The following is a 26,514-nucleotide window of genomic DNA, read 5'->3' on the forward strand; positions in this document are numbered from 1 at the left end:
GTGAGCGAATTTAAGCAGATCAAATACTTTTTTAAGTTGGTTCAGATCAGAGATTGACTGAATGTTTGGGCAGTTCTTATTTTGCCCAAACTGGTTCAACCATCCTTGATTTCTTATTCAATTTATCATCCATTATTGTTATTGTTTCGTTATTTAATTGTTATGCCATTCAATCACAGGGAAGTGGTTTGGTGGGGAAGTGAGAGAGAAAAGGAGCCCCCTCTTCCGCCATATCATCCTTTCAGAATGAAAAACTCTTTCTTCCCTCTTCACTGTTATTTCCTAGTTCACACTTCTTTCTCTCCAATCTGTCTCCTACCTTACTATTTCCCCCTACATTAGTGAAAAAACTCTGTACAGCCAGGCCACAAACCGAAAGGTTGTTGGATATACCGCTTTCCCAACTGGACCTCATTTTGGCATTCCCCAATGCTTAATCCCTTTACTATCTTTAATAACCAGAAGGATGCGACATTTGGCTTGTCCATTTCCCCAAACAGCTTCAAATGTGTTTTTCCTTAATACACCCCTTTTTGATCTCTTGCATAAAGACAGCGTGACATTGCATTCTGGGAAACTGTGGGGCATGTGAGATTTTATTAGAGCTGCTATGCAGAGACCATTAAAGAGAATTGCAGCCATGAGACTCTTTTTGCATATATTGCAGAAACTCATAAGTTCATCCTAGCTCCAGTGCTCTTACTGAGCTCTTCAGAAGTGTGATTATGCACTTTGAACCCAGTTTGGCATTCCTTGTGCAACACAACCTTCCAAGACAAGTCAATGGGAGTTTAGGGTGCACCAGGAATGTAAGGTTTGGCCCATAAAATCCTAACTGCTAAACTTTTCTCAGCTTTGTTTAATGACTGCAGAGTAGTTAGGGTATTATCCTATGTCTTAGCAGACTTGGGTTCAAATTGTTGTTCCATCACAGACTTCTTATGTTAACTTGGACAAGTCATTAACCTCTCTATACTTCATATTCCCATATGTACAATGGAAACACTAGCACTTCAATACCTCAGGGGGGTGCTGTGAGGCTAAATATATTAAAGCGTGTGACCTGCTTAAATAATTACAGTGATAGAACCCATACCTAAGATACACAGAAGTAGGTATGCCTGCAGTCATCTACTCATCAGTAGCTGGGAGGATAGGGGAAGACAAGCTGAAACCACCAGCAAATAGTATAAGCACCATCTTCCTGCTTGGTTAAAGAGAGTAGGTGAGTGAAGTAATATCTTTCATTGAACCAACTTCTGTTGAACAAGCTTTCAACCTCACATAGAGCTCTTCTTCAGGTCTGGAAAATGTACTCAGAGTGCCACAGCTAAATACAAGGTGGAACAGATTGTTTAGCATCAGTAGTTAACACATGGCAAGGGATCATTCAAGGTTAAGTGGCCCATTAACACCCCTCCAGTCATGGGGAGAAAGGGAAAAAAAGCTGGGAGGCAGTTTAAGTGGGTTGTAGATTGTTGTAGTAAACCATAAATCCAGCATCTATTCAGTCCATGATTTTTAGTATCTAGCAAAGTTATGAAACTAAGCTCCCTTGCTCATCTTGTGCAGGTTTCTTTTGAGGGTGAGGATTAATATAGAGTGATCACTTTGTGAAAAGTGTTCACTCAGCTGATAAGGTGTTTTTGTCTTTTATCGTTTTTCTGTGAGAGTTCATTTGAGAGCATAGTGATTGTTTCATTTCACTTACATTGTTATTATTGTAGCATTTAGTTCACTGGATGAGATGCACCACAGCTTGTGATATGCACGAGTAGGACCCATGGATCTTGAAAGGTTGTGAGGGGTGTTGATCACTGTAGCAGTGGAGATATACCTACAGGTTTTGCATCTGTTGTTCTAGCAGGGTGTCGTGCTGCTTTGAGTTGGTATGTCGTGGTCTGTGGGAAGCTTGCTTCTGATGATGACCTTGGAGAGGTTTTAAGGCCAGAAGAGGGCTTCAGGAATGATTTATTTCTTGCCTGTTTGATATATCAGCTCTTCAGGACAGGGACCATGTCCTCCTGCATGTTTGTTCATGTGCTAGCACAATGGGACCCTGATCCTGGTTGGAGTTCTATGTCTGACTATAAGAATAAACAATAATAAATAGTAGAAGCAGTATAAAAAGAAAAAGAAAAAAGCCACAGAGAGAAAAAACAACTCTTGCTTGAGGTATTAGGTTTCTATCATTCTGTCAAGTCAATTGTATAAAACTTCTCCTCTGCTACTTTTAGATCCAAGTAGAATGTTCCATTCCTTCTGGTGGCATAGAAAAAAAGGTTCTGTTTAATGGTAACTCTTTAATTAATGTATTCTATTATAACAGCCCCATTCAGAAGTGATGTTAACAAAATATAGTGACGGGACTTGGCACTCCAATTGCACTGTAAATGCAAATACTAAAATAAATAGCTAGAGGGTGCAGTTGATCCAAAAAGCAAATGACAGCTCCAAAATGTAAGCCCCTCCCCCATCAGAACTCCAGTATGTTGCACTCTCTTATCTCACTCAAGAGATGAACTCTGAACCAACTTAACATATAAAAAAGTGCTTAATTTATTATAAGTGCCCACAGCCATTTCAACTGACCTTCTGTGTTTGTCAATAAAAGTGGTTTGTGTCTCACAAGCGTTTAAACATTGGCTCATTCCCCACTGTTTGTACTGAGTGATGAACTTCATTACATTAAAAATACATATTTCAAAGAAAAGTGTGGGGGGATGTAAACAGACTGTCCAGCTACATTTTTATTACATAATCACTCTGAACTAAATTATTCACTGAATTATAGCCCATGCACCTGTACAGTCTTAAATGATTTGCACGGGCATAGCTCAGAGCAGAATCTGGCCCTTAATCATATCCATAAAGGAAATAAATTATGCCTATCTTTACTAAGTGATAGATGACTGATGATTTCATAGGCCTCATCATTAAATAGCATAAGTGTGTAATTTCCAATAAAAACCAATGGTTATATGTTAATATACTATTCTGATGCTTGAGGATATTGACAGGAAATCTTTTATTGTGGTATCAACAACTTCTGCCACTGGTGCCAAGCATTCAAACAATCAGTACCAGCTGTCACCAATCCTCTAGTTCCTAACAAACAACTTGTGTCTTTTAAGGTCAAAGGGTTTCAGTAGCGTAGACAGTGGCTTTTGCAGTCATAGCTGTGTTGTGCATGCATTCAGGGTTTCACTTGCCAACAGGCTGATGTAAACAGAATGCTTTTGGGAATGGAAGAGCTGGAAACAAGCACCATCCCATTATTGTCCTCCGAGCATTAGTGGGTGGAAAAGACTAGAGTTTTGGCCACACCCCACCCTACCCACCTGTGGAGTGATTTAGGGCATGCTAGTCCTCCCTCCTCCTTATGCTCAGAGAGTGCAAGCACTAATATGTGCCTACCTCTCATGTGTGCATCCATGTAAGAGCATCCACAGTATGGACCAATATTTACACAAGATTGAATAACATTCTTGCCAAGGCCACGTTAAGTGCCCGTGACTACCCTATTGTACCATAATATGTATCCTGTGTCCGCAAATTTTAAGTCAGATTTTGAATAGTGCCTCTCATTGAAATGTTTTGCTGGCAGAGATGCACTGTCCTTCAAGCTGAACTTTCATGCTCAGAAATCCTGATTTTTACCTCATATAAGCTATACCCCAAGACCATTTCAATAAACATGTAACAGTCACTAAGGTGGATTATTCTCTATCTTTGCTGAAATCTCCAGCCCTGTAGCGGAAGAGTGAATTTTGTCTAAACATCATACTATGAACTGCCTGTGATTAGGAGAAGGCCAAAAAAAACCCAACCCCACTTTAGAGCCAGACTATTTAGGCAATGAGTTCTATTGACATATTTAGTATCATTAACATGTACCAAGAAATCATTGAAGTTTGTATCACTTTTAAAAGCTACTAGTGGCCTTTCAGGAATTTTTGATTTGGTGTTTAGGTTCAAAAATATGCCACAATATATTCAGCGTCTTATTAACAGATGGTAATAAAGTGAAAATGTCTAATATAAAACAATTGATGGGTTCTGTCAGCAGGTCTTTCTATGAGTTGGACAATCTTGTGTCTCAGACACATAAAACTGACAGGTTCACCCCTACAATGACCCATGGATGTGCACACTGGACCTTTCTGTACCAGTCTGGTCTATTTTGCCCCATGGAGAGAATTCTGCTATTGTCCTGCTGAGTATCATGGCACCTAACTTTTAGTGGCCTAGAAAATTATAGGGGCAACACTGCAATTTGCAAAGTTTGAGTTAGGTGCCTAGGCTTTCCTATACAACAGATGGGAAGAGAAAGGTGCCTTACACTATGATCCAGAAAGCCAGCATGCTAGGTGGGGAGCTGCATAAGCTAACCAAAGAGAGATGTCAACTAAGGGGATGGAGGGCTGCTAAGTTCAGCCCCTCTCACTGAGATAAGTACCTAAGTCTAGGCTGCAGGGAGGCACCTAGATGCCCTTCAGTATAATGGAGGGTTGTGAGATGAAGGTTGGGTTGCACCACAGATCAGCAATTAGTCTATTACTGTTCATAATTTGGTCCAGGTTGATACCTGGAACAGGAAACTAAAACTGTGGCCTTAAAATGAGTAAAGAGAAGATTTAAGTCATATGAATGACTCACACAGAATAGAGACAAACGAAAATCAGCAGCATCGAGGGTGCCTAAATCAGGTTTCTTCATTTAAGTACTTTGGGGTCTGATTAGCAGCAAATGAAGAAATTGACAGAGAACTGTATGCTAGAATGCTAAGCACAAGAGAAGTTTGACGCAAGATAAGTGGAGTGATTTATGAGAAATGGATGCCCACGGTTGTTAAGGGACAACTATACAGCTCTTCCGTACAGACAGAGACATGGTCAATGAAAGACAGGCACTTGAGAAGACTTGACACCATAGAAATGAGATGTTCAATGGTATTGAGGAGGGTGACATTGCTGGACCACATGTGGAATGATCTTATCAGAAGTGAGACCACAGTCAGCAGAACCAGAGAGAAGCTATAAGCGAGGAGGTTGAGATGGTATTGGCATGTATGAAGGATGGATGAAAGGAATTCTGTTAGGGAGGCATTTGAGGCTAGAGTCCACAGGGAAAGAACAAGAAGATGGCCAAGAAAATGGTGTATGGGAGGATGGAGCGGATATAGAACAAGTGTTGGACTGGCAAGGCTGGAAAGACTGATCCAGTGACCATACCCCAGCTAAAAGGGGTAGAAGAAGAAGAAGAAGTAGTAGTTGTTGCTGTTTTTCTTCATTAGACACAATAGCTAGATAGACCATAGGAGAAGTCCCAACTCAATCAAAAAAAACCCAAAAAACATTGAAATACCAACATTCCTATATGAACCAAATCAGAACATTTAAGTCAGTAGAAGCACATTTTGCTTGAAGGAGGATGGCATGATGGCACCCTGGATATGAGATCAGCTGTATTTCCTGTAGCAATGATACAGTGCCAGTGATTTGATCTTTCTCATGTGTAATGTCATTCCAGGAATTTCCACACCTGGAGACAGTGGGCCTGATATTGCCACCCCTATGGAAGGAATATTCCCATTGACTTCAGTAACAGTGTTTTCAGCATTAGGAATATCTGTCTGTCCATTAGTCTAGGTTTTTATATGTTCTAATCACTATGGTATTTCAGACCTACACGATCAGGATCATATTACTTTGGAAACGATGGCAGGAGGATGTAAATAGCCGTATATTGGGAAATAATTGTGGTTTCATAATGTTGCCTATAAGCCATACCTTCCAATTCTTTCTCTGGCATCCCTGGCATCTTTCATCACATTTTGGAGTATGCAAAATTTAATATTACACTTTCTCCCATAATAACTATAAGTGAATTAATCTAAATATTGTGTTATCTGCACAAGCACTCACATGCTTTTCTGTTCTAAGAAATGTAAGCAGCCTTTATATACTTTTTTTTTTTCAATTAAGCATTGCGTCCCATTTTTCAACACCAGTTTTACCTTCCAGCATCAAGAAATACATCTCTTTGTCGCTAGGAAAATACCCAAGGTAATTCAAGTCATTCATACTGTTGTGTTTCTTTTCCCTGTGATAGAAAATGTACTGGCTTTGCAGGTATTCCGCAATGCCGATAAAAGGTAAAGAGCTTCCCTTTACAATATTTCTAATATTTATGAAGACACATCTTAGGTTTATTCAAGTCTTTTTTTCTAATCTAACAAAGAGTCCATTGTGAATTTGGATGAGAGGTGTCAACTTAACACCTGCAGTTACTTGTGAATTTATGTACGGGTCATCTTAGTGAGAGTCAGGAAAATGTCTTGGTAGCTGGATGTCCATGGAGCACCAATCAGTTGCAAGTGAACTTAGTACCAATAGATAGTGCAAAGAATGTAATACCTACCCAGTTCTCATTTCGGGGAGGGGGAGTAAAAATGAAAAGTGGAGAAGCCTGGTTCTCTAGGCACACTGGATGAAACTTGGAAGGTTCATTGGTTTGGTTTGGTTTAGATTAAACAAAAAAATGTTCTATACCTTCTCTGTAGTAGTTACATGCCACAGTGAAAAGCAGACTGTGTCCACATTGTGTTGTGTAACTACAGATGGCAGTGAAAGGCTCTGGCAGAGGGAAGGCAGGGGCAAAAGGCTCCAAAGGAAGCTGCCTGCCTCCCCCTGCCAGTGCTTTTCTCCATTGCTGCAGCCTCTCCCTGTGGAGGGAAACTGCTCCAGCAGTGTGGAGGCAGCGGGATTCTACATTGCAAAAAATAGCTGTGTAGACATGGGAAGCACTGCTTGGGCATGTAGTCAGCTGTGCAGGGTATGTACCTGAAGGTTCTGGTGTGTCTTTACTCAACTAAGCAATGCCTTGTGGTCTACATGGCTATTTATACCTGTTCTGCGGAGCATGCAGTGTATATACACCACTGTATGTGTTATCTTGTCACATTTTTAGGCACCACTATGATCCACAATACACCCCCTGACTGCTTCCTAATCCTGTAGATGCCTAAATTTTGCCTCTGGGCATGCTTTGCTTTAAGAGTCAGGATACCTGTTTCCCACCTAAGCCCCAGAGTGATTCACAAACCAGTGAAGATAGTCGTTCGGCTGCCTAAATTGTCTAAGGCAGTTGGATTGAGCCAGATAGGTGCCACATAAATTCAATTCACTGCAAAGTGCAAAATTCTGCCAAAGAGATGACGGGAGAGTCATGCATGAAATTTTGTCATTTTTATAATGAAAATGGCAAAATGTTCCTTGTTTGGAAATTTGCACATCTTGAAACTTTTCCAAAATATGTTGCAGGTATGATGGGGTAAAAGAAAGGTGTCATTAATTCTGCCTGGTTTGCTGCAAGCCGGTGATTCCTTACACAGGTTTTTATCCCCTAAATGAACTTGTAAGTTGTAATGATAGCATCAGCAAATATTTGTGTACTCAAAAAAGGAAATCTCTAGCAAGAAGCAAACTCCATTTAGCTGTGATATTGTCAGATGAGTATTTGCAAGTGTGGGCTAGTTTCTTGCTATGGGGGAGGTAGGGGGCTCTTTTACTAACTGACTGACAGCACCGTGGTCTTTATGAATGTTTTAACTACAATTAATAAAATGTAGTGAAACTCTAGAAGGCAGAATTTGCAATCACTTCCTGAAGGTCCTTCTTTCCCAAGATTACAGAACAAATTGCCAACCATTCTCATTTATGTTAATACAGTGGAGGTGTTTTATTAGGTAAATGCTTCGGAGGTAATGTGGCCTAGTAGTTAGAGCAATGGAGTAGGAATGAGGTGTTCTGGGTTCTATTCCTAGTTTTACCACCAGCCTGCTAGGTAACCTTGTGCAGGTTGTGTCGACGCTCTGTGCCTCAGTTTCCCCACCTGTAAAATGGGGATAATGTTGTGTACCTCCTTTGTAAAATACTCTGAGGTCTACTGATGAAAAGTGCTAGATAACAGCTTTAAGTATTATTATATAGGGCTAGGAAGAAGTGTTGCCCACAAGTGAGCATACTACTGGGAAAATACCACTTCAGCAATATTGCTGCCTTCATTCTTTGGAAGGGCTAGATGAGACAGGAAACCTCACCACACATGAGCTGGAGAGGGTGTGACAATTTAAGTAAGACTCTCACTTACCTTGCCATCAAGGGTAAACCTTCCAAAGGTTATTATTAGTAATAGTATGACTCAAAGATTCTGTTTCAAATTTGTTGCTAATGTGAAGTAGTTTGTCTTACTTCTGCATTGGGAATTTGTGATTATATTAAATAAACAATATTTGATCACATTTCTTTGCATGTTTACATATACTGAAGCAATGTGTGACTTGTTAACATAGAAAGCATACTTCTCTATACAATGCATTTTAATTATTATTTGTATAGTGCTGTAGGTAGTGCACAGTAGCTAGAATGTCTCAAACAAGTAAGAATCCTTGCCTCAAAATGTTTATTTTCTGTTGTCATGAGACTATATAACACAGTCCAAAGTGCGGGGAGAGGAACCCACAGAGTTGAGGTATGGTCTTTAGAGGCGGAATGTTTACACAATAGCTGGGTCTTCAAATGTTTGGGGATTTTTTTAAGGAGAAGCAGGGTGCTTGGCAAACATTAACTGGAAGGCTTCCAACTGGATCTGACCTTTGTGCCTTGGGGAGATTTTTAATGTTTGATCAATTCTTCATATGAGTGAACACAGTGGTATTATTGACAAGGTCTTTGCCTTTTGATGAACCAATTTAATGTGTAAACCTACAGAACATTGAAACAGTTATGGTCGCAAATGGAAACAATATGAGTTTTTATTGTAAATCAGTAGTAGATGTATTAACTTATCAGTTCGTTTGGTGAGATACTCACTGGTAATTTCACCTGGGAAAAAATTATAAAGTAAATGGTGCGTTTAGTGGTGCAGTTGTTAATGATTTCAAAAATACTATGGATAATTGGGATGTGAATTAGTATTGTTTGAATCCAAAATACATATAATCCAAATCTGAGTTTAAATTCACATGTGCAACTCTCAATGATGTACCTGAAACTAGAATCTGACCCATTTAAATTTGATTAGCACCAAAATATTTGTGAATCAACCTGGGGGCTACAGTTTCACTTTGCGTGTCAAATATGGCAGAAAACTGGAGTAATTTAAATGAATTGTGACTGCACACATTGCTACGCAGATCATAGATCTCTTTCAGTGCTGGTACTATCGTCTCTAATTATGCCAAATTGTGAACTGCGATAATTTGACTATTATTTGAGACAGACTCAAAAGGCCAGATTCTGACACTTTTACTCACATTGACTAGTGCCTTGTTCAGCGAATAGTCTTAAAGAAATCAATGGAACTATTCATGATGTAAGATACTACTCAATGTGAATAAGGGTGATAGAATCTGGCCCAGAGAAGTTAGAGATGGAAATGATTCATTATTGCTAAGACTGAATTTCTCTTATCTTTCAATTTAAAGGGAAGAACCCTGGCCCCATTGAAGTCAATAGCAAAACTCCCATTGAGTTCGGTGGTTCTAGGATTTTGCCCAAAGTCTTTTATTGGCAAAAGGATAGATTATTGAGGTATTTAGGTACCTAAAGATTCAGATAGGCATCAACTGGAATTTTCAACAGTGCCCAAGCACCTTACTTCCAATGGATGATTTGAAAATCCTACGAGGTGCCTATTTGCATCTTCAGGTGCCTAAATACCTTGAAAAATCTGTCCCCAAAGGCCCCAGTCTAGATCAAAGCCAATGGATCAAATTCTGCCCTCAGTGAACCATATGCAACCACACTGACTTAAAAAACTGTGCATAGCTCAGGACGGAATTGAACCATTATGTTCCAAGTATTAATTTTTTGGGAGAGACAGTGAAAAGAGAATTAGCCAGAACAATTGTCTAGATGAGTTAACAGATCTCTAAGAAACACAGCCTCTTCTAAAAACCCTTCCCCTACTTTCCCAACCCCACAAACACACTCATGTCTTCTTATGAAATACTGATTAGCAACAATTACACAATTTCCCAGCTGGCTGAAACCCTCTATGCCACATAAAAGCCACGAGGACATTTTCATCTCTGAATTTACATGAATTTATAGTGAAAACCCTACACCCCAATACAACCTTAAATATAACATAATTATGTCCTTATAAGTCAGACACATTTATTAAAAAAGGGCAAACATCACCCTCAAGTTACTGGAAATGTTTGTATGTTCTTGCTTGACTATAATGTTAGATGTTAACATTATTTATTAATGGAGGATAGATTTTTCTTTTGATTAAATGCTATTGTTACTTTAACAAATAGTTACTGTATCCCCAAGCTCTCAAGTTTGTCAGGGACTTTGTCCACGCACGCCATGCTAATGGATTGTCATTAATGGAAAGTGATGGAATTGAGATAAAAGGGTGGTTTTTTTTCTGAAATTCCCTTACTTTCATGGTATTCCACCAGCTTGTAATGCTGATCTCAAAGGACTGCACCTTGCTATAATTGTTAACACTTGCTAATGTTTCTCCTTCCCAAAGCCATTGAGAATAGAACCCAATGTTTTTAATGTAAGGAAAAACAATATATTTAAATGTTGAATTCAGCAATAGAGGAATTCAGCTTTGAATAAATAATCTAATAATGTTGTAGTATATTTTCTGCTTTTCTGATGGACAAGCCTATTGCAGGACATCAACCATTACAGACCAATTGTTCTAAGATAACAGGTGTGGGAAAGCAAACAGACAAAGGAAACCTCAAGAAACCCCTATCAGTTCTATTTTATTGACTTCCGTATTGACACTACAGTAGCTTAATCTCTTATTTCTAAACCAGACACCTGTGTGAACCTGCTTTTAATGACCACATTGCACCCATGGTCTTGCTAATGTCCTTTGTAACCCTTACAAACTCCTACCATATTTTAGCGTTGGGACTTGAAGTCCAGTGAATGAGTAGGATGTATAGAGTGTTCCAAGCAATGCAACTTCAGGAGCATCAGACTTTTTTTCATAAATATACAGTTTTTCTGGATTTCAAAAGGGATCTGCTATTATGTTTATCATTGAATATTTTAACTCTAATCTTTAAAACCCTGTTCAGATGTCATGCAGCCATTCATGAAAGCATGAAAGGTAGTGACGCTCTGTTGTATGGCAGGCTGACCTATTCTGCAGAGATGTTAGCTGGCCTCTGGAAACCATTTCCTTACTTGTACATGGGTCTAGCATTTACTTCTCCAGCAAAGTGATTAGAGATCCTATTAACTGACATGGAGAGAAACTGAGTTGTTCTTTTTTTGGTACACATCTCAAAATTCTGGCTTGGGGGTAGAGACAAATGGGGGTTTCAAATTAAACCAATACTTATTGGTAAATCAAAGAAGATTTTACTAATAATAATATTACTTTTAGACCAATTCCTAAAAAGCTGTAGTTAGAATATATTGCCAAGAAAAGAAAATATGGATGGAATAAAATACTGCATTCATATGCCTGTTGGAGACACTGGGCATGTGGTGGTTCACTGTTGTATACATATTATGGAATTACTCAGTATGAGGAAGTTCTGGGAGATTCTATCTGCTTGAATATCCTGCATATGAAAATAAATAACAATTAATTCATTTAAGATTTCAGTTGTTTATCAATGTCTTCTGCAGTTTTAATTCTGGTGAAACTATAGTCCATGTATGGTGATGCAGTGAAGAGATAATGCCAATGTCATACATTGTTGCTTTCTCTAGAGAGGACATTTTAACACTTTAGCCAGTATCCTTAGAGGTGGATAGATTCTGATTTGGACAACTTTTCCATGCAAAGGTGTAAGGGGAAGTAACAATCCCTTTTATACACTTGCCTGGTCTGTCTGAACCTTGGGACCAGACATATAGGAGCAAAGGGGTTCTTTCTAAAGTAGGTAAACAGGTAGTGAACGTGGAGGGGTGGGGATAGACAGGGACTTGACTCCATCCATTTGCTGTTGATAGAGACTAACAGTAAATTACTCCTGAGCAAAGAGAAGAACTGTGACTCAGAGAGGTTAACAGAAGCAGGGTGTGTTTCTAAGGGTATGTCTTCACTACCCGCCGAATCGGCAGGTAGTAATCCATCTATCGGGGATCAATTTATCGCGTCTTGTCTAGACGCGATAAATCGATCCCCGAACGTGCTCCCCGTTGACTCCGGATCCCACGCCATAAGGACCCGAGGTAAATCGATCTAAAGTACTTTGATTTCAGCTATGCTATTCACGTAGCTGAAGTTGCGTATCTTAGATCGATTCCCCCCCCCAGTGTAGACCAGCCTTTTATCACAGTGCCTCTCAGAGCTGCCTTAATAATAAGTGCAGCTGAACCAGGCTCAAACTAGTGTTGACATTCACTGTTAGCAAGAAATATTTTTTCTAGTGTAGACAAGGGAACCGAGTACAATCTGTCATTTAAGCACATGTACTAGTGATGTTATTTAGTGATTATCTATAGCAAGACATGTAAATTCACTCCTCTTTCTTAATTAGGTACCTATTCTCTATAGGTGATTAAGAAACTGAGTCATAATCCAAAAGAAAAAGCCTGTGATGCCTATTGCCAAATATTTGTTTAATTGTGAACTTTCAGATTCAGCTGCAGTTTCTCAGTTCCCATTTGTGGTTGGTACAAATATAAAGGAAGTGAACTTCATTGTTCCCATATAACCAGGAGGATTCCTTGTGGACTGAAAGAAACAGTCAGTGCTTATCTGTGATACAATTTTCAATGTTATCAGCCTACAGATTCTTTAGAAGGCAGCCTTCAAAGCCATTCTTCCCAATCATCCAATCAGCTGTTTTTGGCTTGAGGAAGCAAATTGTTGAAGCAACCGTAGCTAGGTTTCTAATCCAGTTTTAGGGGAAAGACTCCCTAATATGGACTTTCCAAGATGTGATGTGTGATGTGTAAGGATCCAGGCTTATGATATCACTTTCCTTAAATTTTGTCAAGGGAGATGTCATTTGCATGACACCTAAAACATATCTAACTTTTTCATATCACACTTAATTTTCTGGAAATCTGCAGAGTCCATTTATTAGTTTCACCTTTCTGTGTGTTTTCAGCTCACTGCAAGTTATTCCATTTTGGAGAATATACCATCATGAAATACCTATAATCCCACTTCGATTTTCTTACCAGAAATTCCAGGATTCACTGCTCTACATCTTAATTTAGAAGAGGGGAAGTTATTGTTAGCTTTTCCCTACTAGTGTTTGCTTGTTTGTATTTCAATTGTAGGAGGCTTTGGCATCCACCACAAAAGTCTTGTTTCAATAGCAACTCTTTTATCAAAGACTCTCTCTCTCTCTCTCTCTTTCTTTCTCTCTCTCCCTCTGTGTCTTTCTGCTTTTAGACACTTTGTTCTGGAAAAGACTAAATTAAATTGTATAGATTTAACATTTCTTGTAATTAATGTAATATCTGGTCTTTTTATTTATTAACTTATAAATGTGTAACATTGCCTCAGATAACCTTTAACATCTCAGATCGTTATCCTAACACCACCATTCTCCTCTAACAGGTCTGGGCTTGGTACTGTTCTTCTTTTAAGATGTAATGGATAGAACTGGTCAGGAAAAGGAGGAGGTGGTTTGTGGCAAATTTCAACTCGTAAAAAAACCTGAAAAGATTTGCGGTTTGGTATGTTCAGTTTTCCCATGAAAAAAATCAAAACTTTTCAAGGAAAGCAAACACTTTCTGCAAAAATTTCTTAGTCAAAACCCGTTTTCTATTAGAAAAAAATATTGATGAAACATTTTCAACCAGACTTAACAATGGGCCTGATCCAAAACCCATTGAAGACAATGCGAGTTTTTCCATTGTCTCCAATGGGCTTTGGTTCAGGCCCAAAATCACTTGGCTCACATGATTAATATTCCTATTTTGGGTGCTATGTCCTTGACACTATTTTTACCCCATTCTGTGAGAGAGCAGAATTCCTGTGGAAAGTTAATAGTAGCAGAAATTGTTATGCTATTCACAAATAGATCTCCCTTATTAAGCATTGTCTAAACCTAAGACTGTCCCAATGTACCCGCAAACATAATGACAGCACAATTCTCCACCTTTCTCAGTAGACCACTTCCTTTGAGCAATTGGTTTTTGTCAGTCTGTGAGTGGTTACTTGTGATAGATTTCACTATATAAAATAAATATACAACTGTCGGCACTGTGTGTAAAGGAACTTATATGTGTGACATATGGCACCAGGCAACACACAGACACTTGTCTAACAACTGAATAACTAGTAAAAATCTTATAAATCCAACAGAACAATAGAGTTCATTCCCTTCAATATAAAAGTCTGGGGTATGTGAACAGCAATATAATGGAGGATTCTAATATAACCGTAAAGCAAATCCTGAACCTTGATTTTCTGTCACTGTTAACTGAATCTTCTTCTTGTATATAAGTTTTCAGTAATGTTCTGTTTTGACATTGAATCTGAGTATATTCTTAAGGCAACTTGTTTTATTTACATCCATACATCAGTCCTGGAACAGAGAAGGTCAAAGAGCATTCAGGAAATCCCTGCTTTCAGGGATCTTAGCCAAAATACTAATGCCTGATTCCAAGAGAGCAACTCTGCCACAGGAGTTGACTCTAGTTTGCGAAGTTAAGTCAGCATATGGTCTCCCTTGCCGCTTACCACTGTTCTGACAAAGAAACCACATCAGAAAGCCAACAACACAGAATTTTCATCCAGACTGAAAACTTGTTCTTACTCTAATTAAAAGAACTTTTAAGACTTATGCGTAACAGTGCCATCTTGGGACTCACCTCTTGAGTGCCTGCAAGCCCCTCGATGCGGCACTACAGTCCTTTTCTCACCCTCTTGCAGGCTGTCAGCTGACCTTGGCTTGTCTTCATTGGCTTAGCCCTCTGGCCAAGTCATAAAGTCTGGATGAACCCCCTCTGGGATATTAAAGAGTCCATCAGATAGTCTATTTGCCTTTGCTAAGGTCTTCAGCCCTGGCTCTGGGCCCATTAAATTCAGCCCATTGCTCAGGCTCTCAAATAAGCCATGTCCTCCTCTTGGGTTTATGCCAGTAGAGGAATCCAGGCCCACCCACTACTCCAGGTTCCAATCCATCCTTTGGCACGCAGCTCACCAGGGTAAGCATCCTGGCAGGCCGGGCCAATTTGTTTACCTGCTGCGTCCGCAGGTTCGGCCAATCGCGGCTCTCACTGGCCGCGGATCACCGTCCCAGGTAAATGGGGTCTGCAGGAAGCAGCGCGGGCTCAGGGATGTGCTGGCTGCCGCTTCCTGCCACCCCCATTGGCCAGTGGGAGCCGCGATTGGCCGAACCTGTGGATGCGGCAGGTAAATAAACCAGCCCGGCCCACCGGGGTGCTTACCCTGGTGAGCCGCGTGCCAAAGGATGCCGACCCCTGTTATATAAGTTGAGTCAGCCATAAACTCTGTCAAATTGTCAAGCTCCTTTGGCTAGAGAAGATCACCCTTCTCCAGTCCCAGCCACGCACTGACCTGCTAAGGCCAAGCAGATCCTTTTATGTAGGCCATCTGGGCCCTGACTGGTTGTTGCTAGTCCCTGTAGCCCGTGGAGGACCAGGTCTCTGTAGTTTCCAAAATGGTTGCTCTGGAGGGTCCTCTCTAGACAAAACTGGAGGACCCACCTTTATTGCTCCACTCGTCCCATATCACTGCTTCCTGGGATGGGATGTAGTAGGACCACAGGGCCTCCTGTAGGCAGCCTCAAAGGCCAAGTACACCCCGTCACACCCCTGCCATAACAATATTCTTGATTATTCTGTCAGTTTAAAGAGGGATATGGGAAACTAGAGTTATTCACTTGGAAAGTATGGTCAGTACATTATACTTTGAGGTGATCGTATTGTGACTGTAAGTGAATGAGTGGCACATGCTATAGTTAATATACTGTTGGGATTATAGATCATATTGGAAGGAATAAAGCCATTTTTGTTTTCTTTAGGGGTATCTATCTGAGAAAGTTGCCTGTTTTTCTATATCATGTTGTGTGTTACAGTGGCAAATGCATAATTAGAGGAGAAATAAATTATACAGGATTCTTTGTGCATTCATCATAGAGTATAAGCTCAAAACAAGTCTAAATTATATATGAAAAGATAGTGAAATACACACTGACTGAAACTCCTTCTACAGAACAAGCTCGTCTGAGGTACAATATCTGCAATTATGAAAGGGCAGACTTGCATGCAGAGTACACAAACATACACACCCTCAAGCTGAGTATGAGCGAGGCTGATAACTCAGAGAGAAGTTGTGTGTAAATGAGCAAAACAAAACCTCATTCCACAGTACAGTGGAATATATCAGTGATACACTGCAAGGGCTCCCTGAGCATCGCAAGCATTCTACCAACTTTACAGACTTCCAGCAGAGACCGTGAGCAAATTCCCAACAGCTTAGTTGATGGATATTTTATCCAAATTGCTGCCTTCTCTTGCAGACTGAAAAGAAGAGCAATTTCCCTTCCCTTCTGTATTATATAACTGCTGTTCAAGGCATATTGAGCAAATTAGATCTTCAGTGGAAAGTTTGTACAACAGATAGAGTTCCTTCAACTTGATGTTATAAAAATATGAACAAGGGCACAGACTTTACTGGTTAATGTTGATTAATTTTGATTTGGCAAATGTGAAAAAGAATGCGATAAAACGGTGGGGCGTTTTTCATAAGTGATTATAGTTTTGTAGAATTTGGGTTTAGTCAGCTTGGGAAAGGAATTTTGAAAGCCAAGATGTATAATAGTGCCCAAGTAGTAATGTCTCTACTGTTAATAAAATGGAAGATAACATGAAGGCCATTTACTAGCATATGTTTACCATTTTTTATCATTGTCCTCTGGTGAGTGGAATCAGAACTACTATAGAACCTACAGTTCTGATCAATAATAGAGAATAATAGAAGCCTGGGATTACTTTAAGTTAACGATGCATGAGCTGTCGGACGCCTGTATTCCAAAAAAGGGAAAAAGATTACTAAGCAAGAGATTTAGACCGAGCTGGATGAGCGACCGACTCACAGGGGCTATTAGGAAAAAACAGAAAGCGTACAAAGAGTGGAAGAGGGGAGGGATCAGTAAGGAAATGTACCTAAGTGAAGTCAGAGAATGTAGAGATAGAGTGAGAAAGGCTAAAGGCCGTGTAGAGTTGGACCTAGCGAGGGGAATTAAAAGCAATAGTAAGAGGTTTTACAGCCACATAAATAGGAAGAAAGCAAAGAAAGAAGAAGTGGGACCGCTGAAGACTATTGACGGAGAGGAGATTAAAGACAATCTAGGCATGGCGCAATATCTTAATGAATATTTTGCATCGGTGTTTAATGAGGCCAATGAAGGTATTAGGGATACTAGCACCACTACAGAGGGGCATTCAAGATGGGGGATTACCGTATCCGAGGTAGAAACAAAACTTGAACGCCTTAATGGGGCTAAGTCGGGAGGACCGGACGATCTTCATCCGAGAATATTGAAGGAATTGGCACGGGAAATAGCAGGCCCGTTAGCGATAATATTTAATGAATCTGTAAACTCGGGGGTGGTCCCGTTAGACTGGAGAATAGCTAATGTGGTTCCTATTTTCAAGAAAGGGAAAAAAAGTGATCCGGGTAACTATAGGCCTGTTAGTTTAACATCTGTAGCGTGCAAGGTGTTAGAGAAAATTCTGAAAGAGAAACTAGTTGAGGACCTGGAGGGTAGTGGCAATTGCGATAAATTACAACATGGTTTTACGAAGGGCAGATCGTGCCAAACGAATCTGATCTCCTTCTTTGAGAAAGTAACGGATTTATTAGATAAGGGAAATGCGGTGGACCTAATATACCTGGATTTCAGTAAAGCGTTTGATACTGTACCCCATGAGGAATTATTAGTTAAACTGAAAAACATGGGGATCGATATGAAAATCCAGAGGTGGATAAGGAATTGGTTAATGGGGAGAATGCAGCGGGTTGTATTAAAGGGTGAACTGTCAGGTTGGAGGGAGGTTACTAGTGGAGTGCCTCAAGGTTCGGTTTTGGGACCCATTTTATTTAATCTATTTATAACTGACCTCGGAACCGATTGCAGGAGTGGGCTGATAAAGTTTGCGGATGATACGAAGGTGGGAGGCGTTGTAAATTCGGAGGAGGATAGGGATATCCTGCAGGGAGACTTGAATGAGCTTGTGAATTGGAGTATCAGAAATAGGATGAAATTTAATAGTGAAAAGTGTAAGGTGATGCATTTAGGGATGACTAATAACAATTTTAGTTACAAGATGGGGACGCATTGGTTAGAAGTAACGGAAGAGGAGAAGGACCTAGGGGTTCTTGTAGACCGCAGGATGACTATGAGTCGACAATGTGACGTGGCGGTGAAAAAAGCCAATGCTGTCTTGGGATGCATTAGACGAGGGATATCTAGTAGGGATAAGGAGGTCCTGCTTCCGTTGTACAAGGCGCTGGTGAGACCTCATTTGGAGTACTGTGTGCAGTTCTGGTCTCCCATGTTTAAAAAAGATGAACTCAAACTGGAACGGGTGCAGAGAAGGGCCACTAGGATGATCAGAGGAATGGAAAAGCTGTCGTACGAAAGGAGACTAGAGGAGCTTGGGTTGTTTAGTCTGACAAAGCGAAGGCTGAGGGGGGATATGATTGCTATCTTTAAATATATTAGAGGGATTAATACAAGGGAGGGAGAAGAATTATTCCAGCTTAGTACTAACGTGGATACAAGAACGAATGGATATAAACTGGCCGTGGGGAAGTTCAGACTTGAAATTAGACGAAGGTTTCTGACCGTCAGAGGGGTGAAATATTGGAACGGCCTACCGAGGGAAACGGTGGAGGCGACGGACCTGTCTGGTTTTAAGATTAAGTTAGATAAGTTTATGGAGGGAATGGTTTAATGGTAAAACATAGTAGTCAAGGAAAGCCAAGCAATGGTAGGTAAATAGTATAATGGCTAACAGGGGTCGGGCTGGAGACTCTTGCCTATATGCTCGGGGTCTTACTGATCGCCATATTTGGGGTCGGGAAGGAATTTTCCTCCAGGGCAGATTGGCTGAGCCTCTGGAGGTTTTTCGCCTTCCTCCGCAGCATGGGGCAGGGATCTCTAGCAGGAGGGTCTCTGCCGATTGAAGTCACTAAAAACAGGATTCGGGACTTCAACAGCAGAGTCCAGGGAAGGGGTAGGGACGGTTTTATGGCCTGCAGCATGCAGGGGGTCAGACCAGATGATCATAATGGTCCCTTCTGACCTTAAAGTCTATGAGTCTATGAGTCTATGAGAGTATTTCAGTTAGCTCCAATAGCAGGAATGAGTGGTAGCAGAGCTAAAGGACCTTATTTCTATTCCCACTATCACCAAGAAGTTCCAAGTGACTGTGGTATGTAAAATGGTGACAAATATGAAATTCCTAAATGGCCAGTGATTTCTTTTCTTCTTACCATGTTTCAGAAGATTCTTGGTGGCATGAATGCTGTCCCAGAATTAACACTGGAAGCTTTAAAATACATTGATGGTGGAGATGTACCAGACCTTACAATAATTGTTTACATTCAGCCAGTGCTTTATGACCTTCACTGGCTGTCTGCAAGGTTTGGGATGAAAGTTCAAGGTGTGGATATTTGTTTCATGTAGTGCATACTGCATAATAATATGAAAGGATCCCATGCCTTTTTATTAAGACAGCTGCATTCCAGCCAAGTGCACACAGACTGACTTCCAGTGCCGCCTTTAAACTCTTCCCTCCTGCAACCTGAGCTCCAAGTTCCGTGCAGGTTGGAACAGTATTGGCCTATAAAGTTCTAAAGGCTGAGGATCAACCTTCCTGAGAGATCACCTCTCTCACTGTACCAGAATGCTGCAGTTCACATCTGCAGAGGAGCTTATGCTAGAACTCTCCTGGTATGAATTTTTTGTGTTTTAGTACCAGGGCTTTTTCTTAAACACAAATTACTCTCTGGTTTCAAATGAAATCCCCATGCACTCAGATCAGATTCCACCATCAGGATTAAAAAAAAACATTAGCCTGGCCACTAAATTGTCAAAAGGTCCAAAAGGCAGGTAAAGCAGTAGACTTGATAGGTCTTTGTGAAGAGTGCATCATTTGGCACTGGGCCTAGAGGTAAAGTCAATACTACTCCAAAGCCTTCTGTCCTTAAAAATGCCTCTAATGAGAAAGAGAGATTTTACTGGTACTGCACAAGATTGCCAAATAATGCTCAGGATACTTTCTGAAAACTGTGTGCCTCATCCACCAGAATAACATTATGTTTACTGATATGCTTGACGTCATATTTGCACACATTGGGGTTAGTGTGTCTGGTTAGAGACTCTGGTGTATAATGGACTGAGACTAAAATAGCTTAGATTGCTGTTGGGCATTTTTGAAGGAATTCATTGTGAGGCTGTGGAACATGAAATAGTTGCTAACATGGATGATATACTGTTCATTTTTCAGCTACATGTTTTAATACTTAACCAACTATAGTTGATATCTCAGTTAAGGGCAATATCAGGTAGGGATAGGATTCATGAAGGTACTTAGGTGCCTAAACCCCAAATCTCAAGTTTAGGCACCTAAGTCCCAGTTTAGGTTCCACTGCAATCCACAAAACTCATGCCGACCTTTGGAGGTGCCTAAACTTACTCAGTGCCTAAGTTTTTTGGAGTAAAATTCCCCAGACACCTATCTTCCTGCTTCTGAGCATGTGCACTGTTGCATCGCTTTAAGCGTCCAGATGCCTATCTCCCACCGAAGCCCCAGAGTGATTCACAAACCAGAGAAGCCAAGTGTTTGGCTGTCTTAGTCATGTTCAGGGCCCTATCCAGTAGAAGTGCTTAGAAGCTAACGGGGCCGGCTCTAACTTTTTTGCTGCCCCAAGCAGCAAAAAAAAGCGCCGCCCCGCCGAGCCCCCCCCCCCCGTCGAGCGCCACCGGAACCCCCCCCGAGCACTGCGCCGCTGGAACACCCCCCCCCCCCGAGCGCCGCGCCCCGCGCCGCCCCCCCGCCACACCGCCGGAGCACCCCCCACTTAGCGCCACACCGCCGGAGTGCCCCCCCCGGAATGCCGCTGCCCCCCGCCACCCCAAGATTGGCCGCCCCTTACCAGGTGCTGCCCCAAGCATGTGCTTGGTTGCCTGGTGCCTGGAGCCGGCCCTGGAGGCCAACTACCAGTTTGGGTCCCATTCAAAATCCAGCTGGTGGAGATGATGGTGCTCACTTTATACCTTGTGGCCTGGTGGTTAGAGCCTTTGCCTGTGTTGTTGTGTGAAAACCCATGTTTAAATTTCCTCTTTCCACCAGAGGGGTCTCCCACTTCTTAGGAGAGTGTTCTAACCACTGTGTTATGGGACATTCTGATGTGGGATCCCTAAATCTCTTCTGGATAAATAATGAAAGACTGGTTGGAGCAGGATGACTGGACCCAGAGTTTCCCTCCTCCTAGGTGGCTGCCCTAACCACTGGACTACAGAGTCCTTCTCTCTCTCTCTCTGGCCCAATGATTGTTCCATTGTGGAGGAACACATAAACAGTAATTGGGCCAAAGAGAGTGAGAGACAGTGTGCAAGAATGACTCTGTAGTCCAGTGGTTAGGGCATATCCTACTCCCAAAGTAAAGTTGGCACCGAACTCATTCCTTCAAAGAGTGGATTAGGTATCTAAGCTGCCTGACTTCAGGCAACAGATTCCCATTCATGGTTCACTAAGGTGATTCCCTGCAGTCTGGACTTAGGTGCCTATCTCAGAGAGAGGAGCTGGGCTTAGCACACAACCCTCTTTTTGGCACCTTCCATTGACTAGTTTAGGCAGGTCTCCACCTCATATGCTGGCTTTTGTGGACTGCATTCTTAGATTCCTATCTCTCCCCACTCCTTGTAAAGGGAGCCTATAGGGAATCTGTGTCAATTTAAAATTTGTATTTATTTATTGTATTATGTGTATTTAATGGCCTATGGCTAAGACACTATATTCGTAAACATCAACTTTTTAATTTTTCTCCCCATTTAGGAGCTTCACAAATGATTTAAAAAAATCAAGACTCTCATTACTAAGACTGCAGATGAGCCACATTATGAACTATTCAGTTGCTCACAGCTGTTGCATACATAGACTGTTGTGAGACTACCAGAACTAGATACGTGATCTAATGAGAGAGGGACTTCCAAGCAGAATATGATATCTGGAACTGGGAAGTAAAATGTGCTCCATTTCATTGTCTCTAGACTATACCTCTGTTTCTTTGTTTAGGATTATGTTGTTGCTTTGTTTTAATTTTCATTGCAGCTACTTGTCACTGCCTGCGACTCTGTTAATACCTCGGTTGAACCATGTCTTTGGAAGGTGTGGAGCTAAGTCAATCCACCAGTCTTTGTATTTGAGGCCTATTATATTCTCTGAAGAGTCTCACAAGATACAGGGACAGCTCTGCCTGTATTCCCATGATCGTATATATTCAACCTACAGTAGAATCCCTGTGTTTTTCAATAATAGCAGCTGGACCAAATATGGTCATTACAACTACATTACTTCATTTGTGATACCAAAATATTAACACCTGACCAATGCTATAAAAATAGAATAGTAGTTATTTGCTTAAATCTCTTGATCATTTAATCAAGCAATATATTTTGCACAAAGTTGTTCTTTAACAAGAGTAATGCTGTGAACTAAAATTTACAGCTTGCTAAATTGTGAACAAAATACCTAATAACTGTGAAAAGAAGAACAGGAGGACTTGTGGCACCTTAGAGACTAACAAATTTATTAGAGCATAAGCTTTCGTGGACTACAGCCCACTTCTTCGGACGCATATAGAATGGAACATATATTGAGGAGATATATATACACACATACAGAGAGCATAAACAGGTGGGAGTTGTCTTACCACCTCTGAGAGGCCAATTAATTAAGAGAAAAAAAAAAAAAAAACTTTTGAAGTGATAATCAAGCTAGCCGAGTACAGACAGACAGTTAGATGCGCTGGAGAGGTTTTAGTTGGGGGCTGAAGTGAAAAAACAAATTGACAGAGCCAGACGAGTACCCAGAAGTCACCTCCTACAAGACAGGCCCAACAAAGAAAATAACAGAACACCACTAGCTGTCACCTTCAGCCCCCAACTAAAACCTCTCCAGCGCATCATCAGAGATCTACAACCTATCCTGAAAGATGATCCTTTACTCTCACAGATCTTGGGAGACAGACCTGTCCTCGCTTACAGACAACCCCCCAACCTAAAGCAAATACTCACCAGCAACCACACATCACTGAACAAAACCACTAACCCAGGAACCTATCCTTGTAACAAACCCCGATGTCAACTCTGTCCACATATCTATTCCAGTGACATCATCATAGGACCTAATCACATCAGCCATACCATCAGGGGCTCGTTCACCTGCACATCTACCAATGTGATATATGCCATCATGTGCCAGCAATGCCCCTCTGCCATGTACATTGGCCAAACCGGACAGTCTCTACGCAAAAGAATTAATGGACACAAATCTGACATCAGGAATCAAAATACTCAAAAACCAGTGGGAGAACACTTTAACCTGTCTGGTCATTCAGTGACAGACCTGCGGGTGGCTATATTACAACAGAAAAACTTCAAAAACAGACTCCAACGAGAAACTGCTGAGCTAGAATTGATATGCAAACTAGACACAATCAACTCCGGTTTGAATAAGGACTGGGAATGGTTGAGCCATTACAAACATTGAATCTCTCACACTTGTTATCTAACTGTCTGTCTGTACTCGGCTAGCTTGATTATCACTTCAAAAGTTTTTTTTTTTTTCTCTTAATTAATTGGCCTCTCAGAGGTGGTAAGACAACTCCCACCTGTTTATGCTCTCTGTATGTGTGTATATATATCTCCTCAATATATGTTCCATTCTATATGCATCCGAAGAAGTGGGCTGTAGTCCACGAAAGCTTATGCTCTAATAAATTTGTTAGTCTCTAAGGTGCCACAAGTCCTCCTGTTCTTCTTTTTGCGGATACAGACTAACACGGCTGCTACTCTGAAACCTAATAACTGTGCTTATCTAGGGACCTGGCAAAGAGCTCTTAATACTTGTAACACTAATAAGTTTTTGGTTTTGTTTTTCAGATAAAAGCAAAAATATTTTTGTTTATCATAACCCAATACCAAATTTCAGATCTTTTCTACCTTGCTCCTTGTATGCTGTATAGAGTGCAGCTTATCAATGATGTATGATAGTATTGTTCAAAGTATATAGCGATGGCATACTTAATTGTCCATGCACAATAGGTTGAAATGTAGATGGCCATTTTGTTCCGTAGGTTTATCTTGTCTTCTTCTGACTCTTGGGGGTTTCTTCACTGTAGACTGATATATTCTGGTGTCTCTGGTCTGTGGAATGAACCCTTAAATAGTATAAGTTGGTTAAAGTGATAAATCTCTCCACATGTCTCTTGTTTTCAATAACTCAAATTTATACATAGATTAATTTAGATTATTTACAGTGGAATAGGGACCAAGATATTTATGACTTATGTTATGCTTTGATACAATATATGACAGAAACGTAACCTGGTTTTCTACTCTTTCATAATTTTTCTTTTATTCTTTTGTTAAAATACATTTTTGCTTTTTGTTCTGAATTTCCTGTGTCTTTAGTTGCATACAAATGTACCTGTTAGAGATGCTTACAGTTTTTTCATAAAGACATCCATTTTTACTCCTTTCACATGTGCAAGACTAGTTTTCCACAATAAATGTAGCGCTGACTGCTAACAGGAGCGCTCACAATGGAACAACTGGACTCTCGAATTCATGTATGGTGAAACTGCCCAAAGATTAAGATTCTGGGGTTTGGTGGGAAAAAAGATTGCAATATAATTTTAAATGAATTTATTGTATTTTCAAGTATCAGGGGGTAGCCGTGTTAGTCTGTATCTACAAAAACAACAAGGAGTCTGGTGGCACCTTAAAAACTAACAGATTTATTTGGGCATAAGCTTTCGTGAGTAAAAACCTCACTTCTTCTAGGCATCCGAAGAAGTGAGGTTTTTACTCACAAAAGCTTATGCCCAAATAAATCTGTTAGTCTTTAAGGTGCCACCAGACTCCTTGTTGTTATTGTATTTTCGTCTACTTTAGCTCTGTTAGATATTGACAATTATTCTGCCAATCTTGGTCAGTATGCTTTACTTCATGTCTTGTTATTAGCTGTTAAGATTATTATTAATCTAATAAACCCAATACCTCACTCATTAAATATTTTAAAGCTTTAGACATGCCTAAAATAACTAGCCTTAAGAATGAAAGCTAGCATGATATCTGAGCACATCACTTATGATGAAGCAAGGAGCTGGATTAAAAACCCCTAGCACTCTATAAGAATGTTTCACCTTTTTAAGAGTCTATTAACTCATATGTGTTGTGTATGATTGCATACGCAGTACCAATTCATTTTCTTACTTGATAATTTCTCTTGGATCTATTGTAAGTGTGACCACAGTAAAAGTAAATAGACAATGAGGGTGTAGCTGGAAGCCTGAAATTTGTACACACCTTACTTGTTCCACCGCTCGCTCTCCAGGTTTGCTGTATATAAGTAATCTCTTCTGGTATGTTTCTCCTTGCACACAATATGAACAGTAATACAAAAGTGTACTTAAGCTATAGAGATCTAACAGTGTGCCAAGGAAAGATCTGATGAAGAACTTAACCAGCCTTCCAGTTGTCCTAATAAATGTTTGCTACAAAAAAATAAAACATTTGCAATGGTATAGTGACATATGCCTGCTCATTTTCATAGGGCCTTATCCAAAGTCCATTGAAGTCAAAATTCAGAGTCAATTTGCTGCCTAAATTCAACAGGCTATGTATTAATCTCATATACTGACTAAAAAATCTGAATTCATTGGTATGCCTCCTATTTTGCACTGATCCTGTGATGTAGGGAGCTGTAAATCTGATTTCCCAGACAGTCAGACCTGGGATATTGTTACTTGCTGGCATTGGAGTGGTGCAAAGCAGATGGAGAGTAACAGTGAATTTGTCCAACTGAATGTGAAGACCATGGGGCAGATCCTCAGCTTGTGTAAACTATCGTAGCTCCAAAATTGAAAGTTATCAACAAAAGTATTTAAACAAAAGCTGGTATGGAAAAATATCTCGTTAATGTACTGCAGAAGCAAGAAAAAAACAAGAGTCATAAGTCAGACTAAAAAGGAGCATATGAACAGAACAAAAATAGGATTTATTTTTGCAGTCTTCTGTGTCAGGAATAAATATGTTCTGATATGCTCAGAGACAGCTTCGGTAGTCGACATAACTGTCTGGTGTTCGTGCTACCCAGAGAGCATTTCTTCTTGCTGAAAAATCATGGGAAGTAATTTTTAAATGTATATGTCACATCAGATTGCATGAAGTTACCTGGAGGTGAACTTCTCATCCTGTGACCTCATATAACTTCCCATGCAATGCAGTTCACAATAGTC

Source organism: Chrysemys picta, chromosome 1 (genome assembly GCF_011386835.1).
Source record: "Chrysemys picta bellii isolate R12L10 chromosome 1, ASM1138683v2, whole genome shotgun sequence".
NCBI classification, from domain to species: Eukaryota; Metazoa; Chordata; order Testudines; family Emydidae; genus Chrysemys; species Chrysemys picta.